Raw genomic sequence first — 21,493 nt, forward strand, 5'->3', positions numbered from 1 at the left:
CATACTCTGATCGTGTCACAGTTGTTACTTGTCGAATGACCTCAGTTCCACCATTCCATTTATTTTAGTTTTACACACCCACTTGAACTACTGGTTCTTGAACCCAAGTAGTTCACACTTTTCTTCTGCCTGTTCTTCTGTAGGAATCAACTAGCCGTCTAACATCTCTGTGAAGGATGGTGGCAAGAATCTTGTTTTTTCAATTTCTTGATGACTTTCTCTGTCTTGTCTGTGACACCTGCTGTACAATGCAAACAGTAGTCTCTGTTGCCCCATTCCTGTGAGGAGAGCTTGCAGGATTGATTTTCCAGGATAATTTCCTGGGATCCACCAACAGATACTCGCTGCTTCAGCCTTTTGGATTTTTCCAAACCTGTTTGCAAAAAAAGTCTGGAACTATCACATTAAATCCCCCCGATTTTCTCGCTAATTTAGTCGTGTCCAATTCCTCCCTGTCACTAGGGGGATCCCACATTAAGGCTACTACTACCATCCAGCCGGGAGGGCCGAAGACTATCACGTGTTTCCTCACCACTCGGCGCCACTCGGCTTGGCCTCTAGCACAATTTGACTCTCTACCAGGTGAAGCCAATGTTAAACTTCCATACGCCAATTCTTATCAAAGAGTTTGATAGCCACATTTTTGAGATTTCCAGAAAGTGGCTTGTCCCATGTTTGTCGAGCAAAGATCCCATTGCCTGTCTCTTGAAATGCCTTTCTGACAAGAATTGCACCTTTTTGCTTGGCAGGCGTAACGAGACCAATTGGGTCATAGAGCCCAGAAACCTGGCTTTGTAGCTGTCTCCTGGTCAACGGGTTAAGCGTTTTCAGCAAGCGTTTAAGAAGTTTCTGGCCTGTTCTCATTTTCTTTTTCCTTTTTTCGAGAAGTTAATGGAAGTCATAATGTGGAGTTTTTCATCTTCTATCCAGTACCCTGTTCCCAAAGCTTTATTTTCTTCTTTCTTCATCTGGTTCGGTAGGATGATCGCTTGACTTTGAGTGCACCAGTCACTTGCCTCCCACTTTGCCCTGACCTAACCCATGGCTTGAGTACAAATCCGCTGGCTTTCAGAATCTCTTCAAATTTATTGAAATGGACAAATAAGGTAATGTTATACATTATACAAAGGTTATAGATGTCGCTTCTGAGCTGCCAGTGATCCAGACCTCCTCTGCCTTCTGGACCTGTCTAACTCATCCTGGAGTCCTGCTTCTGGTTGAAGATCCCATCACATGGATGCCCTTTGTGGTCTGCCTGGAATGTGTGTGGTGACTGGGGATAGTTCCACTTTTTCATGAAGGTGGACCTGTCCTCGACTGATGCAGACAGTTGTTCTCTGAGGACCTGTTACTTCAATCGCTCAATCGTTCAATCGTTCAGGACTGGAATTTCTTAGAGTCTACCTGAGCCTCCAGGAACAAACTGGACTTTAATCTTACACGTCTCCTTTCATACTGAACTTCCAGTCTCGCATATTATTATGCACATCAATCCCTGCTATCTGTTTTCACCCAGATGAGGATGGGTTCCCTGTTAAGACTGGTTCCTCTCAAGGTTTCTTCCTATTACCATCGCAGGGAGTTTTTCCTTGCCACTGTCGGCGTCGTCCTTGGCTTGCTCATCAGGGACAATCATATAATTTTGATTCATACATATTCACATTTCAAACAAACTTAATTCTTTTGATTGTGTAAAGCTGGATAATGCTCGACCCAGTTTTCCAGACTAAACAGCTATTTATAGATGGACTAATGGCTACCTCAGCTCAGGTGTGCACTCGCATCACCTGACCGAGGTGCCTTCTGGGAAACTGAGTCAGCCAACAAAAACTATAAAGGATAAACAGCGACCTCTAGTGGTGGTCCCTTACAGGCAGCTGATGCAGTACTGTTTGGTCCTTCAACCCTGGCGATTGATACATCGCTGAGATGTCGCTCCAAAGGAACGGAGCCTACTGGACGAGGTGGGGGTAAAGCTGCTGCTGGGGCCTCCACGTGAGGCTCCCGGCTGCTGCTGGGGCCTCCACGTGAGGCTCCCGGATGCTGCTGGGGCCTCCACGTGAGGCTCCCGGATGCTGGTGGGGCCTCCTGTACGCTTGCCATAGCGTTAGAGCAGGCATAAAGGCAGAGGTGTTGTGTAACCATAAGAGCCTTTTAATAATGGTAGTCACAGAAGTATAAATAATAAAGACACAACACAAACAAAGGAACAAACAAACTCAAACAATACTTAATAACATGGGGTTAAACATGGGCACTCTGGCAGGACACAGACTAAGGGACACCAACAGGCTCTAATACCTGTTACACTATGTTTAAGCTCTGTAGCGAAACACAGGCTGAAGGATGCCTAGCAAACGCCCTGTGGCGCACCACAGTGTAGGGAATATTTGAATTTTAGTGTGTTTCATCATATTCTGTGTGTGTGAGAACAGAGTGTTTTTCTTCCTTTTCTCACGACACAACATGCACTTTCAATAAACACATTCTATAGTAGTTTATGTTAAAGGTCGTATAACTGTTAAACGCTCGTAAATGCAGAGCTACTCCTAAATTTACAGTATGTTCTTCTTCACCTTATCTTTTAAAACATTCCAGACCAAATGTAAATACTCCTGAATCCACCTTTTCTTTGTTTTTTGTGTGCATACAGTATATATACTCTTGTCTCTCACAATAAACTTTGAACGTCTCACCGAGCACTGACTTGTGTGTATCATTGTGGGGTTCCCTCGTACCAGGCGGGACAAGCAGAATACAGGCTGAGCACTGAGTAGACAAAAGGAGGTCTACCAAAATTCAAGAAATACTTACACACAGGCTGAAGGACTTCTAACAAACGCCCTGTGGCGAAACATAGGTTGAAGGACTTCTAACAAACGCCCTGTGGTGAAACACAAGCAGAAGGACGAAACACGTGACAGGACACACAAACTACATGTGGAGCTGAAACAGGACGAAACTAGATACGCGACGAGACGAGAGACAAGGAGAGACGAGAGACAAGAGACAGGACTAGGGCTAAAGACATGGCAATCAGCTAGACATGGTTATTGGCTAAACATGGTTAAAAGCTCTAAATTGCTCTAAACCATGTTTATGAGCTCTAAAATTCATGGCAGTCAGCTACACATACATCTAGCTAAGCATGTCTTTAGCCCGACATGCACTAAGCTACACTTACCTAATAGCTAAACACAAAACTAGGGACTCGGGACACACAGAGACGAGGGACACCCAGTGGCTAGGCCAGGGGACACTCAAAGGCTCGGCTAGGGGACATTTAAAGGCTAGGCTCACTGGGAAACCAGGGAAGCAGGAAACACAGAAATTAGAGACACAGGGAGACCAGGGAAACTAGAGGCACGGAAAAGCTAGAGACACAAAGGGGCTATGGCTAGAAGCATGACAGTTAGCTTAATATAGATTTTAGCTAAACATGCTCCTAGCCAAACGCACACCTAGCTACTTACCTGTTCTAGCTAAACACACAAGAGAACAGGGGGACAACAACCACAATACTTACATTCACATGAACAACACAACACACACAACAGGACTGAGTCGGCTCCACAAACTTATACACACACAGAACATCTACAGACAACATTGTCACCAGATAGCCCAACTCAACATAACTTAAATCAAACTAAAAACTGAACAAAAACACAAAATGCCCACATAAAATGACAGTAGTGTAACTGATAATGCTCGACCCAGTTTCCCAGACTAAACAGCTATTTATAGATGGACTAATGGCTACCTCGGCTCAGGCGTGCACTCGCATCACCTGACTGAGGTGCCTTCTGGGAAACTGAGTCAGCCAACAAAAACTACAAAGGACAAACAGCGACCTCTAGTGGTGGTCCGTTACACATCTAACACTACACCCTCACACTATCTACAATTCTCAACTGATACGGAGCAGCTAGCAAGAGATCACATGTCACAGTTAAGTTGTTTAAAACCAAAGCCTTATCTTCTGTGTTTGAAGTCACATTCCCCTCAAGACTATCAGAAAAAAAAATCTTTATTAAAAATATATATATGAGTTATTTAATTTCTGTTTCACTCAGGCCTGCAGTAATCGAGCTGTGAATCATGGGTAAACTCTCCATTCAATTAATTTTAGTTTGGGGCATTGAGATTCCTGACTTAATTAAAATTATTAGCACTAATGTTTATTGTCCGATTTCTCTTAAGCAGCTTTATAACCTCCTCTTTATGTTTTCCGTTTTTTTCCTCTTCCAGATGTTCCCATCAAGGGGAACCATTGTCCGGATTTCCTTCCTGACACTTCAATTTTTCCACCCGGGCTTGTGTGCAACAATGGGTAGTATGTGGTTAACGTAGGGTTACAAGGCTTCAACAACCTAGACGCTAAGCCACCACATATTTCTTACAGGTTTTAAAAGTATTTTTTTAAAAACTACCAAAAGTACAACCCTAAAACAAAAAAAAAAATCAGGACAGTATGGAAATTGGTAGTAAAACCAAAAAGGAGTCATTGGTAAATTATTTTCACCTCGTATTGTATTAAAAACTACAACAATTCAATATTTGATGATTTATCACAAAAATTTATTACGAGGTCGAATTTATAAAAATTGCGCATTTTATTAAAGAAATAATGTGTAAAACTCTAAGGCTTACTGGATGAGGTAGGCTGGGTGATGCAGGCTGGGTAACATGATGTGGAAGTGGCAGGCAGAATAAACTTCCAGTCTAGATAAAATAGAAAACTTGGGCTATATTTTTCGTCTAAACTTAGTAGCGGTAAAATACCAGTATAGTTCATTAAGTGAGCCAAATGACTGCTGTGTAATTATATAGATTAGACTTGACACATACAGTACAGTATGGACGTGATGTTAGGTGTTATATTCTAAACATTACATACTGTACATGACAATCCATAATGCATAATGTTTAGTCTGTTATAAAAAATCCTAACTGTGTCAATCCAATTTGCTGTTCTTCCCCAACACATGTTTTCCTCACTTTGGTTTTGGCATATGACACCTCATACACCACAACTGTGGTCTGGACATACTTATAATTAGAAAGCAAAGCTATTATGGCTTCAGTGGTTAATCTGCAAAACAAAGTATAAATTTTCATGAAGACCGAGTGTGATGAATCTGTCTGGATTATATAAAGAACTACTTTTGGCAGCAGCAAGTAAACAGAATGAACAGTGAGTTTAGGTGATGTGGTTGTTCAAGAGCGTTGTGTAAGAAAAAACTGTGTGTCATTAAACTGCATATCTGTGGTTCAAGTTCAAGTTCAAGTAGGCTTTATTGTCATTACAACCATATACAGTTAGTACACAGTGAAACGAAACAACGTTCCTCCAGGACCAAGGTGCTACATGCAACATAAATAAATTTACAACATAAATGAACAGAAACACTAAACTAGCTAACCAAGACCCCGATGATCTTCTCCGCTGTCCTCACTATCCGCTGTAGGGTCTTGCAGTCCGATATGGCACAATTCCCAAACCAGACAGTGATGCAGCTGCTCAGGATGCTCTCAATAGTTCCTCTATAGAAGGTGGTCAGGATCGGTGGTGGAAGCTGGGCCTTCCTAAGTCTTCTCAGAAAGAAGAGACGCTGTTGGGCTTTCTTGTGTAGGGAGCTGGTGTTGAGGGACCAGCTGAGGTCCTTCTCTAGGTGGACACCCAGGAATTTGGTGCTTTTGACAATTCCCACAGAGGAGCCGTTGATGCTCAGCGGAGAATGGTCGCCTCGTGTCCTCCTAAAGTCAACAACCATCTTCTAGTGCATGAACATAAAAAGACCAACATGGAAACATGGGACTCTGGACATCCTGGATTAAAACACCACACCCTCTCTGTTATACATATGGGGAGGATCTCTTCAACTGATTACTCATTCCTACTTTTCCCACGCAATAAAAGGCCTCACACGCTCATCTGTTTTACTGATGTTCTGTCTAAAATGTTTTTATGTTGCAAACATTCCATTTGGACGCATGTAATATTTTATTATATTAAATTTGACTAACACAAGCACTACGCCCAGAGAAAAAAATTGAGTGGATTTTGTTTGACCTTGTTTGTTTGAAGAAATATCTCAAACAACTATTTTATATACTAAATGAGAAAACTCTGGTATATCACGAGAAAAAAAATATTGTTAAAATTATTCATAACCTGAATGGTAATAAGATTTTAAATGGATTAGGTAAAAGACATTTATTTCCCGTCCAAATAAATCCATTCATATCTAGTCTAACACGAGTCCCACGAGGGCCCTAACTGGAAGCATGAAAATTAATTCGGAAATCATTCACAGGGGCATTTCCTAAAGATATCTGGCGCTCATTAAAATTGAATCAGTTTAGGAAAAATGTTTGTATCCCACGCTCTTTTCCTTGTATTACTCTACAGTGATTATAATATCTGTAAATTGTACTGGAGTGTATTAGTCTTCATCTTTTAGGGTCAATTCGATAAGTATTTCATTAAATATTAAACATTTGAATGTTGCACATTTTATAGGTTTAGAGTTAGATATAATATTGTGGAATTTCTGAGATAAATTAGTTCCTGTTCTCACTGTAGCTATAATGAAGGGCTGTTCCTCCTCCAGTCTCTCCTCTCGCTGGCTTCCCTTTTCTGCAAAAAGCAACCTTTCATTTTAGCAGCCTAACTCCTCCACCCAGAAGACTGATCTCAGCCAGGAATATTACAAAGTGCTGACACTGCAGACTTACTCAACACACGGTAAATAATCAGCTCCTTAAAAATCTCAGCACATTAGTGATTATACATTTTACTTTGTTTCTAAGGTTATACAAAGAATCAGTTATAGCATTAGTGCTATATAAAGAATGGCATTATACTGGACAATACTGGAGATTGAACTATGAAAAAGCACGAGGTAATTAAGTAATGACAACAACAGTCAGTTGTTATTTCAAGACATGCAGCTCAGCCTTTCTGAGACAGTTCTTGCATGAACAGTGTTGTCAAGTGCGTTTCCAAAACCCATCAAGCACCATGTTGAAATTGGCTCTCATGAAGACCATCCAAGTCCTAGACTAAACTCTGCTGCAGAGGAGACGTTTATTTAGAGTCACCAGCCTCAGAAATCACCAACTATCAAACATAATTAGATTAGAGCCGTTTTGAAGGCTTTACAGAGTATAAGTAGCAGATATATCTCTATATCAACTGTTCAAAGGATATAATTGCACATTTTGAGACAAAATTGTGAGTGATGGAAGCTTTTTTCAGAGGAAATGACTTTACAATCCCTGTACCTTTTGCAGAATATCAGTCTGTCCCTGAGGTTTTTCCTGGACAAAAGTGGCTTCTTTGCTGCCTTTCTTGAAATGTATGAAGGTGAGCTCTTATCATGCCAGTATTAAAGCATCCTGAGACCATTCATGTGTGCCGTTGCTTCTCAGTCAAGGGAGTGGACTCGCTTACAATTTTGTCTAAGAACACGGCCATGAATACAGAACGGTGCAAAAACATCCTCTGAGAGCAACTACTCCCAATCATCCAAAAACAGTTTGGTGTTAAACACTGTCTTTTTCAGCATGATGGGGCACCTCGCCATAAGGCAAAAGTGATAACTAAGTGACTCGGGGAGCAAAACATCAAAATTTTTGGGTCCATGGCCAGAAAACTCCCCAAACCTTAATCCGATTGAGAACTTGTGGTCCGAATTCTGACAAACTCCAAGCATTAATTATGCAAGAATGGGCTGCGCCATCAATCAGGAAGTTGATTGACAGCATGACAGGGTGATTTGCAGAGGTCTTGAAAAAGAAGGGTCAACACTCCAAATATTGGTTCTTTGCATGAATGGAGTGTAATTGTCAATAAAAGCCTTTGACGCTTATGAAATGCTTGAAATTATACTTCACGATCAAGTTCGATTCCTGTGCGCATGGAGTTTGCATGTTCTCCCCGTGCTTGGTGGGCTTCCTCCAGGTGCTCCGGTTTCCTCCCACAGTCCAAAAACATGCAGATTAGGCTCATTGGCGTTCCCAAATTGCCCGTAGTGTGTGAGTGTGTGTATGTGTATGGGACACAAGGATGGATTGGCTGAATGCACTGGGAAACATTTACAGCGCTACAGTACAGTTAACAGAGATAGGAGCGAGAAAAGAAGAAGAATGAAAGTAAAACCATCAAAATGTGTTACAAATAGCTGTAGTGTAGCGCTGGAGAAAGAGTGTTACTTGTTGCATTAAATTACACTGTTTATGTTTCTTATTTATCTGCTTCATTCAGCTGCTGCATGATCAGGTGGGTGTTATTTCCTCATTATTCCACCAAACGAATAAAAAAAAAGTCTAAAGTGGATTTCAAGTGCAGCATTAGCATTTAAATTCAGAATCCAAAGAGCCGTCACTGTCAGTGCGGCAAGCCATCATTAGACCAAACAGTCAACACACATCCATCAGAGAGATGGCAAAAACATCATAATATCAAAAACATAAAAAATATAAGGTACATATTCAAAAATAAAGAACAAACTGGTGAGCAGTGGAACTTAAAAACTAAAGAGTCAGAGGAACACAGAAATCAACTGAAATCAAAAAAGAAGATTTTTTTTCCCACATTAATAGGGTCGCAACCTATAATGATCCTTTACTGGTATCATACACATGAGCAACACGAAGGACTAGACTAATTAGTATTAGAGGCTTTATGCTAAGAAGGTTTCACTTTTGTCCCCATACTTTTGGCCACCACTTGGTATTATATGTGTATTAGGGATGAGAATCATCAGCAGTCAGGCGATATAGTATGTATCATGATTATATTGTATGCTGGCAATCCAAGGTTTAACTGTGATATAAAATATACTGTATATAGTGTAATATACAGTATAATACAGTATAAGTGTGCAAGCATTGTGAAGTAGATACGCCGCTGTAACACCTGTGCCACCGCGGTCTCAGGGAGGAAGATCGGGCTCTCCGGACTACTGAGCTGTAGCTTTGTCTCCCCCTGGTGTGTCTGTGTGTGTATGTGTCCCGTTATTATTTTTAAATTAGTGTCACCTGTGTTTCCCTTATGTGCTCCCCTATTTAACCCAGTCGACCCCGTAGCTCCCTGTCCGTCCACCGTTCTGTGTGAGAGAAATCTGTCTGTGTTTGAAAGTGATTACCAAGAGTCCTTTACGTGTTCCCCAGGAGTGAACCGACCACGAAGTCGCGGGTCAAAACCCCACACCCTTGTTTCCTGGAAGGATAAAGATATTCTGATTTTTGTTTACAAAGACCTTTTTTGTTTCAGCTAGAAGTTCAATAAAACACTCTTGGTTACTGTACCTGCGCTTATGTCCGACTTCTTTGTACCAGCATTATGACAGATGGACGGACCTGTCTGGACGCAGCAGGTGTCCCCCTGCCAGAGGACAAAACCTCGACACTCCAATATGTGAGGCTCCAGCAACGGGAGATAGACAGCCTGGCGCAAGCGGTGAGCGACCTAGCACACTGTGTCAAACAGCTCGACACACCAGGTCCCACAACGACATCTTCACTCCCACACTCCACGCCCTCACCACCTCGTTCTGCTCCCCCAGAGAGATATGCAGGTGATCCCGAGGGTTGCAAGCGGTTCATCCTGGCCTGTGAGCTATATCTCTCCGAGTATCCGGACATGACGGAGCAGCAGAAGGTGGGCTTCGTCATTCAACAGCTCACAGGTCCAACCATGGATTAAGCGGCCGCAATCTGGAGCACAGGCGGGGGACTCACGTCCCACTACCGACGCTTCATGGAGGCAATGACGGCCGTATTTGACCACCCAGACCAAGGACGATCGGGAGAACAACGGCTAATGAAACTGCGGCAAGGTAACATCCCAGTATCCGAGTACGCCATAAAATTTCGAGTGATGGCTGCGGAGAGTGGCTGGTGCGAGAAAAGCCTCCTTGCCAGGTTTCGAGATGGCTTGCAGCCGGAAATACAACTAGAACTCGCGTGCAGGGACACTCAACCTGGCGATTAAACTGGACCAGCACATTCGCAGCCAGCGCCCACGTTTTCCAGCCCGCACGGCACCGAGACGACATGGCGACATCCATTCAGACGACATCCATTCAGAAACCCGCTTCCCGACACCAGTGATCTGGCAAAGCCAGACCCCATGGACGTGAGTACTTTCCGCCTCTCGACCACCGAACGGAGGAGAAGACAAGAGTCGGGGTTATGTCTGTACTGTGGGGGGAAAAATCTATAAGACCCTGTATTGATTACCATGGGCTCAATGCAGTAACAATAAAATATAAGCACCCACTGCCACTGGTACCGGCCGCAATCGACCAACTCCGAGGCGCCTCCATCTTTACCAAACTCGACCTCCGCAGCGCATATAACTTCGTTCGTGTGCGTAAAGGCGATGAGTGGAAGACTGCGTTTAGCACTACATCTGGGCATTACCAATATAATGTGATGGCATATGTACTGGTAAACGCACCTGCGGTGTTTCAGGGGTCCATGAATGACGTATTTCGGGATATGTTTAACCGTTTCGTCATAATATACCTGGATGACATCCTGGTATATTCACGGTCATATGCAGAACACGTCCGGCATGTAACAGCCGTCCTTCATCGTCTGCGCAAACACGGGCTCTATGTGAAAGCAGAGAAATGCGAATTCCACAAGAGGAAGGTGGCATTCCTCGGCTATCACATAGGACCACTGGGGGTCTGAGATGGAGCCGACCAAGGTCAAGGCGGTGCAACAATGGCCGGAACCTACGTCAGTTAGGGCGCTACAGAGATTTTTGGGGTTTGCCAATTTTTATCGGCGGTTCATCCGAGGCTTCAGTACGTTGGCAGCACCACTCACATCACTATTGAAAGGGAAACCGAAACGCCTTTGTGAGTTCTCAACAGAAGCATGAAAAGCGTTTCACCGTCTTAAAACAGCTTTTACCACTGCGCCTATATTAAAACTACCGGACCCAGAGAAGCCGTTTGTAGTAGAGGTCGATGCGTCAGAGGTAGGCATAGGAGCAGTGCTGTCACAACGCCAGGGCCACCCCGAGAAACTCCACCCTTGCGCTTTCTTCTCTAGGAAACTAACACCTGCCGAACAAAATTATGATATCGGTAACAGAGAGCTGCTAGCAGTAAAAGCAGCGTTAGAGGAGTGGCGTCACTGGCTGGAGGGAGCTAAACACTCATTCACAGTGCTCACTGATCATCGTAATCTAGAGTACTTACAACAAGCAAAAAGACTGAACTCGAGACAAGCCCGCTGGGCACTGTTTTTCACGCGTTTTCAATTTATAATTACATATCGCCCTGGCTCAAAAAATATAAAAGGGGATGCGCTCTCCCGCTCTTATCCGGCGCCGGATCCCATTGTTAATCGGGAGACAATTTTACCATCGTCACTCGTATTGGCACCGATCATGTGGGACATCGAATCGGAGATAGCTCAGTGGGCACGGTCCCACCCCGGGGTCACTCCGCGAACGAGTGACGATTGAAGCTCGCTTGAGCTTAGCGTCTGGACACCCCGGCGTTGCACGCACCTACAAACGACTGGAACCAAAGTTCTGGTGGCCAAAAATGCGGGAAACAGTGAAAACAGTAGTTCTGTCTTGTGCTATTTGTGCAACTTCTAAGAGCCCACGTTGCCTACCAGTTGGTAAATTAATGCCCCTACCAGTCCCGAACAGACCGTGGTCCCACATTGCGGTGGACTTTGTTACGGATCTGCCGGTATCAAAAGGGAACACAACGATCCTGGTGATTGTAGATCGCTTCTCTAAGGGATGTAGATTCGTCCCATTTAGCTCTCTTCCGTCAGCCCTCCAGGTAGCAGAAACCCTATTTGAAACAGTGTTTCGTTGCTATGGCATCCCGGAAGATATTATTTCCGATCGTGGTCCTTAATTTATCGCTAGGGTCTGGAAGCCTTTCTTCCAGAAATTGGGGACCACAGTTAGCCTAACGTCGGGCTATCAGCCAAGTCGAATGGTCAGGCAGAGCGGACTGTCCAAGAACTCGGGAGATATCTTAGAGCATACTGTAGCAGTCGACAGAACGAATGGGCAGACTGCTTAATCTGGGCAGAATATGCGCAGAATTCACTATGCCACTCCGCTACCAGCCTAACGCCGTTTCAGTGTGTGTTAGGTTATCAGCCCCCGCTATGTCCCTGGGATGCCACTCCCACCGAAGTACCCGTGGTGGACCAGTGGTTTACAAAAGCGGAGAAAGTATGGGAGAATGCACACACCAAGATCTCCCAAGCAGTGCAGCGATTTAAAAAATATGCCGATAGACGATGAGGGGAAAGTCATCCGCTCCAGGTAGGCGATCGGGTATGGCTCTCGACACGGGACCTTCACCTAAACCTTCCATGTAGAAAACTCTCCCCCTGTTACATAGGTCCATTTCCGATTTTAGCGCAGATTAATCAGGTGTCATATAAATTGAAACTTCCTGCACATCTCCACATTAACCCTGTGTTTCATGTTTCACTTCTCAGGCCGGTGGTCCGGGGCCCATTAGATGAAGGAACAGCGGAACCTCCGCTCCCTGGGGCCGTGAAAATAGAGGGCGCCCCCGCGTTCCGAGTCAGAGAACTATTGGACTCATGGAGGAGAGCAGGCTCCCTTCAATATCTAGTAGAATGGGAGGGTTACGGCCCGGAGGAACGGAGCTGGGTTCCGGCCCGAGACATCCCGAGCCGAGAACTCATTCAGGAATTCCACAGGACACGGCCGAATCGCCCGGCGCCGCAACCACCGGGCCGCCCCGCCCGCCGGCAATCCCATCAGTCAGGCGGGTCCTTGCTCCCTGCGGCAACGTGAAGAAGGGCGCCCACGCCTCCCGCGGGAAGCCGGTACTGGAGGGGGAGGGTACTGTAACACCTGTGCCACCGCGGTCTCAGGGAGGAAGATCGGGCTCTCCGGACTACTGAGCCGTAGCTTTGTCTGTCTCCCCCTGGTGTGTCTGTGTGTGTATGTGTCCCGTTATTATTTCTAAATTAGTGTCACCTGTGTTTCCTTTATGTGCTTCCCTATTTAACCCAGTCGACCCCGTAGCTCCCTGTCCGTCCACCGTTCTGTGTGAGAGAAATCTGTGTTTAAAAGTGATTACCAAGAGTCCTTTAAGTGTTCCCCAGGAGTGAACCGACCACGAAGTCGCGGGTCAAAACCCCACACCCTTGTTTCCTGGAAGGATAAAGATATTCTGATTTTTGTTTACAAAGACCTTTTTCGTTTCAGCTAGAAGTTCAATAAAACACTCTTGGTTACTGTACCTGCGCTTGTGTCCGACCTCTTTGTACCAGCATTATGACAGCCGCAGGTACACAGGTATGCAGTAAAACGAAAGGCTGTTCCTCCAGGATCAATATGCTACATACATAAAACATAAATTAACAGAAACTAACTAGCTAACTAAGACACCCAATTAGCTGACTATCTAAATCAAACCAAATTGACACCATAAATTAACAAAAACTATACAGTACTATACAAAAGACAACAAAAAGACAACATAACCTGCATATGTACAAATATGAGCAACAACACAGTGGTACAATGCGATATACTGTGATATACTGTCATAGTGGGTTGAGGGAGTGCAAGTTATGACATGACAGACAAACAAAAACAGTAAATATTTCTTGTAAAACTAGCAGCAGAGACAGGAAAGAGTACCTGTGCAAAAATATAAATATCCTGCTTAAAAACTATTTCAGGTTGAAATAGATAGTTGTAAATCAGTGTGTATGTGTGCGTGTGTTTATCAGTCTAGTCCCATTTTATTGAGGTGAATGTTTATGAGCATGTGTGTGTGTTTGTGTGTGTTTACCAGTCCAGTCCTTTCTTGTTAAGGAGATGGATGGCAGGTGGAAGGAAGCTGTTATATGGTCTGGTTGTGTGTACCCGAATATCAGAGGGTGAAGGGTGTGTGTGAGGGGCGTGTTGATCAGCCACAATGCTGTCCTTTTTTGTTTGTTTGTTTGTTTGTTTGTTTTAATTAAATCACAAAAAAGACAATAACAATATGAAAAGTATGAAAGTACAAGATTCAGGTATAAATGATTGAATTATATAAATAATAACTTCTTCTTTGTCTTTGGCTGTTCCCTTTCATGGGTCGCCACAGCGAATCATCTGCCTCCACTTAACCCTATCCTCTGCTTCCTCTTCTCTCACACCAACTAACTTTATGTCCTCTCTCATTACATACATAAATCTCCTCTTTGGTCTTCCTGTAGACCTCCTGCCTGGCAGCTCCAACCTCATCATCCTTCTACCAATATACTGTACTCACAATCTCTCCTCTGAAAATGTCCAAACCACCTCAATCTGGTTTCTCTGACTTTATCTCCAATAGTTAGTATAACTGGAACCATTTATAGTTAGATATAATATTGTGGAATTTCTGAGATAAATTAGTTCCTGTTCTCACTGTAGCTATAATGAAGGGCTGTTCCTCCTCCAGTCTCTCCTCTCGCTGTCTCTCCTTTTATTGCAAAAAGCAACCTTTCATTTTAGGTAAAAGCCTACACAGCCTAACTCCTCCACCCAGAAGACTGATCTCAGCCGGGAATATTACAAAGTGCTGACACTGCAGACTTACTCAACACACGGTAAATAAGCAGCTCCTTAACAATCTCAGCACATCAGTGATTATACATTTTAGTTTGTTTCTAAGGTTATACAGAGAATCAGTTATAGCATTAGTGCTATATAAAGAATGGCATTATACTGGACAATACTGGAGATTGAACTATGAAAAAGCACGAGGTAATGACAACAACAGTCAGTTGTTATTTTAAGACATGCAGGTCAGCCTTTCTGGAACAGTTCTTGCATGAACAGTGTTGTCAAGTGCGTTTCCAAAACCCATCAAGCACCATGTTGAAACTGGCTCTCATAAAGACCCTCCAAGACCAAGATTTAAGAGTCACCAGCCTCAGAAATCACCAACTAACAAACATCATCAGATTAGAGCCGTTTTGAAGGCTTTACAGAGTATAAGTAGCAGATACATCTTTATATCAACTGTTCGAAGGAGATTATTGCACATTCCGAAGCAAAATTGTGAGTGATGGAAGCGCTCATCTTTTCTTCAGAGGAAATGACTTTACTCCAGTCCTCAGCAGTCCAATCCCTGTACCTTTTACAGAATATCAGTCTGTCCCTGATGTTTTTCCTGGACAAAAGTGGCTTCTTTGCTGCCTTTCTTGAATTGTATAAAGGTGAGCTCTTATCATGCCAGCATTAAAGCATCCTGAGACCATTCATGTGTGCCGTTGCTTCTTAGTCAAGGGAATGGACTCACTTACAATTTTGTCTAAGAACACGGCCATGAATACAGAACGGTGCAAAAACATCCTCTGAGAGCAACTACTCTCAATCATCCAAACACAGTTTGGTGACAAACACTGTCTTTTTCAGCATGATGGGGCACCTTGCGATAAGGCGAAATTGATAACTAAGTGACTCGGGGAGCAAAACATTTTTTCGGGGTCTATGGCCAGGAAACTCCCCAAACCTTAATCCTATTGAGAACTTGTGGTCCGAATTCTGACAAACTCCAAGCATTAATTATGCAAGAATGGGCTGCGCCATCAATCAGGAAGTTGATTGACAGCATGACAGGGTGAATTGCAGAGGTCTTGAAAAAGAAGGGTCAACACTCCAAATATTGGTTCTTTGCATGAATGGAGTGTAATTGTCAATAAAAGCCTTTGACGCTTATGAAATGCTTGTAATTATACTTCACGTCCAAGTTCGATTCCTGTGCGCATGGAGTTTGCATGTTCTCCCCGTGCTTGGTGGGTTTTCTTCCAGGTGCTCCGGTTTCCTCCCACAGTCCAAAAACATGCAGATCATGCTTATTGGCGTTCCCAAATTGCCCGTAGTGTGTGAGTGAGTGTATGTTTATGGGACACAAGGATGGATTGGCTGAATGCACTGGGAAACATTTACAGCGAAAGTGATAACTAAGTGACTCGGGGAGCAAAACATCAAAATTTTGGGTCCATGGCCAGGAAACTCCCCAAACCTTAATCCTATTGAGAACTTGTGGTCCAAATTCTGACAAACTTCAAGCATTAATTATGCAAGAATGGGCTGCGCCATCAATCAGGAAGTTGATTGACAGCATGACAGGGTGATTTGCAGAGGTCTTGAAAAAGAAGGGTCAACGCTCCAAATATTGGTTCTTTGCATGAAAGGAGTGTAATTGTCAATAAAACCCTTGACGCTTATGATATTGCCCATAGTGTTTAAGTGTGTGTATGTTTATGGGACACAAGGATGGATTGGCTGAATGCACTGGGAAACATTTACAGCGCTGCAGTACAGTTACCAGAGATAAAGTGAAAGAGGAGCAAGAAAAGATTGAGAATGAAACTAAAACCATGAAAATGTGTTACAAATAGCTGTAGTGTAAGAGAGAGTGTTACTTGTTAGCGCTGAAGAGAGAATGTTACTTGTTGCATTAATTTACACTGTTTATGTTTCTTATTCAACTGCTTCATTCAGCTGCTGCATGATCAGGTGGGTGTTATTTTCTCATTATTCCACCAGCAAATAAAAAAAAAGTGGATTTCAAGTGCAGCATTAGCATTTAAATTCAGAATCCAAAGAGCCGTAACTGTCAGTGCGGCAAGCCATCATCGACCAAACAGTCGACACACATCCATCAGAGATGGCAAAACATCATATCAAAAACATAAAAAATATAAGGTACATATTTAAAAATAAAGAACAAACTGGTGAGCACTGGAACTTAAAAACTAAAGAGTCAAAGGAACACAGAAATCCACATTAATAGGGTCGCAACCTATGATGATCCTTTACTGGTATCATACACATGAGCAACATGCAGGACTAGATTTATTATTATTAGAGGCTTTTTGCTAAAAAGGTTTCACTTTTTCCTCCACACTTTTGACCACCACTTGGTATTATAGCAGTCAGGCCATACAATATAATCACGATACCTAACTGTATGTGCTGATTGTGAAAAAAATTAAGTGAACACTTAGTCCCGGTTTGATTTGAACGTTCTTCTTACTGTATGTGTATGTAAGGTTTAAGTCAAATCAGAACTAAGTGTTCACTTAATTTTTTTGTGCAGTACAGTATATATACAGTATTTTTTTATTTTATTTTTTTACTTGATAAACGAGTGGGGTCTTGACAGGCGAGTAGTATGCATGCACTTTGTCTGCTGTGTGTGTGTGTGTGTGTGTGTGTGTGTGTGTGTAAAGATGTCCTACACAGTAGCCCCCTCCCTCCTCCTCTCCTCTCTTGTCTTACTTCAGCCACAATTCTTTTCAAAGGTAAAGTGCAGGTTAATTTGTTTTATTATTAATTTATAGTTATTATAGTTTATAATAATTATTATTAGTATTAGTATTCATTTAATAAATATTTTTCTGACACTTTTTTCCACCCATTCCAACCTGCCTGTACCCACCTCTGCACCTCCTTTCCACACTCTCCATTGTTTTGGACCGTTAACCCTAAGTACTTAAAGTCCTGCACGGCACTTTACCTCTGCTGCCTGTAGCATTACCGTTCCACTTAGGTTACTCTCATTCATACACATGTATTCTGTCTTGCTACGGCTAACCTTCATTCCTCTTTCCAGAGCATACCTCCATCTCTCTAGATTTTCTTCCACCTGTTCCCTGCTCTTGCGACAAAGCACAATGTCGTCTGCAAACATCATTGTCCATGGAGACTTCTGTCTAACCTCATCTGTCAGATTATATATATATATATATATATATAAACTTTTTTATATACAGTATACTGTATATACAGTAAATTGCAGGAGTGTTCCATTGACTAAATCAGAATGTCGAGACAATAACAAAGAAGACTTATGATTTTCTATCAGATTTAAAGACTTTGGTATTTCACAGAGAAAATAGTTTAGAAGATGATTTAGAAAATATACATTTATGAATGTAGAACTTTTGCCATTAAAATACACAAGTTGAAAATATTTTTAAATAAAAGATAAGTATGTCCTCTAATGTAAAGTTGTAAGATTCATGAATAACATTTAAAATATAGTTTTCAAGTTGCCGCCAAAGTACTTGCACCACTCCACAAGTAAAAAAAAAAAGTTATGAGGAATTCGTTTGGATAATAATAAAGACATTTGGAATTGCATTAATCACTGATTTATATTGTAGGAACAGAAATTTAAAAATTAGTTTATGTTGCAGCGTGTGATAGAGGGATGCTATATCTGTGATAGAGAGTTAAGAGAGACCCAATGATGACAGATCAGTATCGGAGCTACTGCACATGTGGTTCCTAAAAAATGTTTTTGTTTTTTAAAGAATTTTTATTGTCAGTCAATCAAACAAGGGGTGGTACTATAAGACAAGTGCTTATATTATCTGCTTATGTTTTTAGTCATCAGTACTTAAATAATAAATTTCTGGCATAAAGATGCTTCAAGGTACAAAATACTTACATATACTATTTAGTGGCTATAAGGTTACCATGGCAACCAAGACACAGGACAGAAGCACTGAGATACAAGCAGGCACACGCCAGCCGTCCAACGGGTAATACAGGCGGTCGCCTAGGGCCTAGTGATGGGTCGTTCATGCGCAATTTGTTCTTTTCGAACAAATCTTTAATGTAACTCAGAAGAACGAGTAGTCCCGGAGACTGAAACCTTCGTAGGTTATGTACCCGGAAACAGAAATGAGTAGTTACCTTTAAGCCTTTTGGTCCGAATCGTTCGTTCTTTTGTCACGTGACTCCCATAGATGCTATGCAGTACGCAGGAAACAGAATTGAGCGGTTCCCTCAATGTGTCTTCCAAGTCTTAGTCGTTCATTCTTTTGTCACGTTACTCACATAGATTATGCGGTGCAATAAATTCAAAAGAACGAACGATTCGAACCAGAAGATATAAAAGGTGAGCTACTCTTTCTGTTTTTTATAATACGTCCTTAGCTGCATTGTAATACTTTTATTACTGGAGCTATAGCCAATTTGTGCATGTAGACATGTTTTGGGTTTGTATAATGAATATATGACAAATTGCTAAAAACAATAATAAATACAAAACAACAGTATAAATAAAAGCATAAAAATTTTGTAACATACCCAGTAGCACCACATACTAATTTGAATACCACCGCCTGCGATAAACCGGGATAACTGAGACAGGGGTAGCTGCAGATCGGAGAAATGGGCATTTTGAAAGGTTGGGGCGTGCTGAAAGGTCTTTATAATTGGTTGTGCAAGTTGCCTGTTTCACACAAAGGCTAATATTAAACGCTATTGTTCTTTCTAATGCGTTTATATAATGCAGCCAACATAATCCTCTTTAAATTTACATTCTTTTCCTGTAAAATATCCATGTTACAAATATTCCTTTCTAAACATTCTACTGCGTTGCCACGGGTTACTGACGTCATCCTCGCACGTTTGAGTCATGGTCGTGGCTAGAAGGTATACAGGTCCTTCTCAAAAAATTAGCATATTGTGATAAAGTTCATTATTTTCTATAATGTACTGATAAACATTAGACTTTCATATATTTTAGATTCATTACACACAACTGAAGTAGTTCAAGCCTTTTAATAATTTTAATATTGATGATTTTGGCATACAGCTCATGAAAACCCAAAATTCCTATCTCAAAAAATTAGCATATCATGAAAAGGTTCTCTAAACGAGCTATTAACCTAATCATCTGAATCAACTAATTAACTCTAAACACCTGCGAAAAATTCCTGAGGCTTTTAAAAACTCCCAGCCTGGTTCTGAACGAATAGGCTATTCCCAGATTGCTGTATCAAGGCACCTCAGTGGGAAGTCTGTGGGAAGGAAAAAGTGTGGCAGAAAACGCTGCACAACGAGAAGAGGTGACTGGACCCTGAGGAAGATTGTGGAGAAGGACCGATTCCAAACCTTGGGGGACCTGCGGAAGCAGTGGACTAAGTCTGGAGTAGAAACATCCAGAGCCACCGTGTACAGGCGTGTGCAGGAAATGGGCTACAGGTGCCGCATTCCCCAGGTCAAGCCACTTTTGAACCAGAAACAGCGGCAGAAGCGCCTGACCTGGGCTACAGAGAAGCAGCACTGGTCCAAAGTACTTTTTTCGGATGAAAGCAAATTTTGCATGTCATTCGGAAATCAAGGTGCCAGAGTCTGGAGGAAGACTGGGGAGAGGGAAATGCCAAAATGCCTAAATTCCAGTGTCAGGTACCCACAGTCAGTGATGGTCTGGGGTGCCATGTCAGCTGCTGGTGTTGGTCCACTGTGTTTTATCAAGGGCAGGGTCAATGCAGCTAGCTATCAGGAGATTTTGGAGCACTTCATGCTTCCATCTGCTGAAAAGCTTTATGGAGATGAAGATTTCATTTTTCAGCACGACCTGGCACCTGCTCACAGTGCCAAACCACTGGTAAATGGTTTACTGACCATGGTATTACTGTGCTCAATTGGCCTGCCAACTCTCCTGATCTGAACCCCATAGAGAATATGTGGGATATTGTGAAGAGAAAGTTGAGAGACGCAAGACCCAACACTCTGGATGAGCTTAAGGCCGCTATCGGAGCATCCTGGGCCTCCATAACACCTCAGCAGTGCCACAGGCTGATTGCCTCCATGCCACGCCGCATTGAAGCAGTCATTTCTGCAAAAGGATTCCCGACCAAGTATTGAGTGCATAACTGAACATAATTATTTAAAGGTTGACTTTTTTGTATTATAAACACTTTTCTTTTATTGGTCGGATGAAATATGCAAATTTTTTGAGATAGGAATTTTGGGTTTTCATGAGCTGTATGCCAAAATCATCAATATTAAAACAATTAAAAGGCTTAAACTACTTCAGTTGTGTGTAACGAATCTGAAATATATAAAAGTCTAATGTTCATCAGTACATTACAGAAAATAATGAACTTTATCACAATATGCTAATTTTTTGAGAAGGATCTGTATATAGCGCCGACCGGAAACTAACAATGAAATAAATTGTTATACCTTTTGGATCGTTTTTCATGTCTAAACCTAATCCTTTCAGTAATACAAAAAGTTTTATTGCTGTACAGTGAGAAAAATATCGTTAGATTGATGTGCGCATGCCCAATAGAGCTCGAGCTGTATTCCTTCTAGCCTTGTGTTAAACCCCTAATCAAAATCTAATTACAATTATTTAAAAGAATATAGTACCACAAGCTGTTCATAAAATTTTTGATATAATTTGAATATTTTTGCAATCTTAATAACTTTGTATTGATGAAACAAGACCCAAAAAAGTTACAGAATTATTCATTTAGAATGTTTTGAATTGACTGTTGTTTTTCTGCAGTTTTACTAAAAGTGCATGAAAACTAAAAACACATTGCCTGAAGAATAAATTCTGCTCCATCCTGCGGTTATGGCTACTTGGAATAACTGGAGGACCATAATGTTCATATAATTCGTGCACATCAACTCCATTATCCCTCTTTAATTTGTTTGGGCTTC

Source organism: Clarias gariepinus, chromosome 26, assembly GCF_024256425.1.
Source record: "Clarias gariepinus isolate MV-2021 ecotype Netherlands chromosome 26, CGAR_prim_01v2, whole genome shotgun sequence".
In the NCBI taxonomy this organism is placed as follows: Eukaryota; Metazoa; Chordata; class Actinopteri; order Siluriformes; family Clariidae; genus Clarias; species Clarias gariepinus.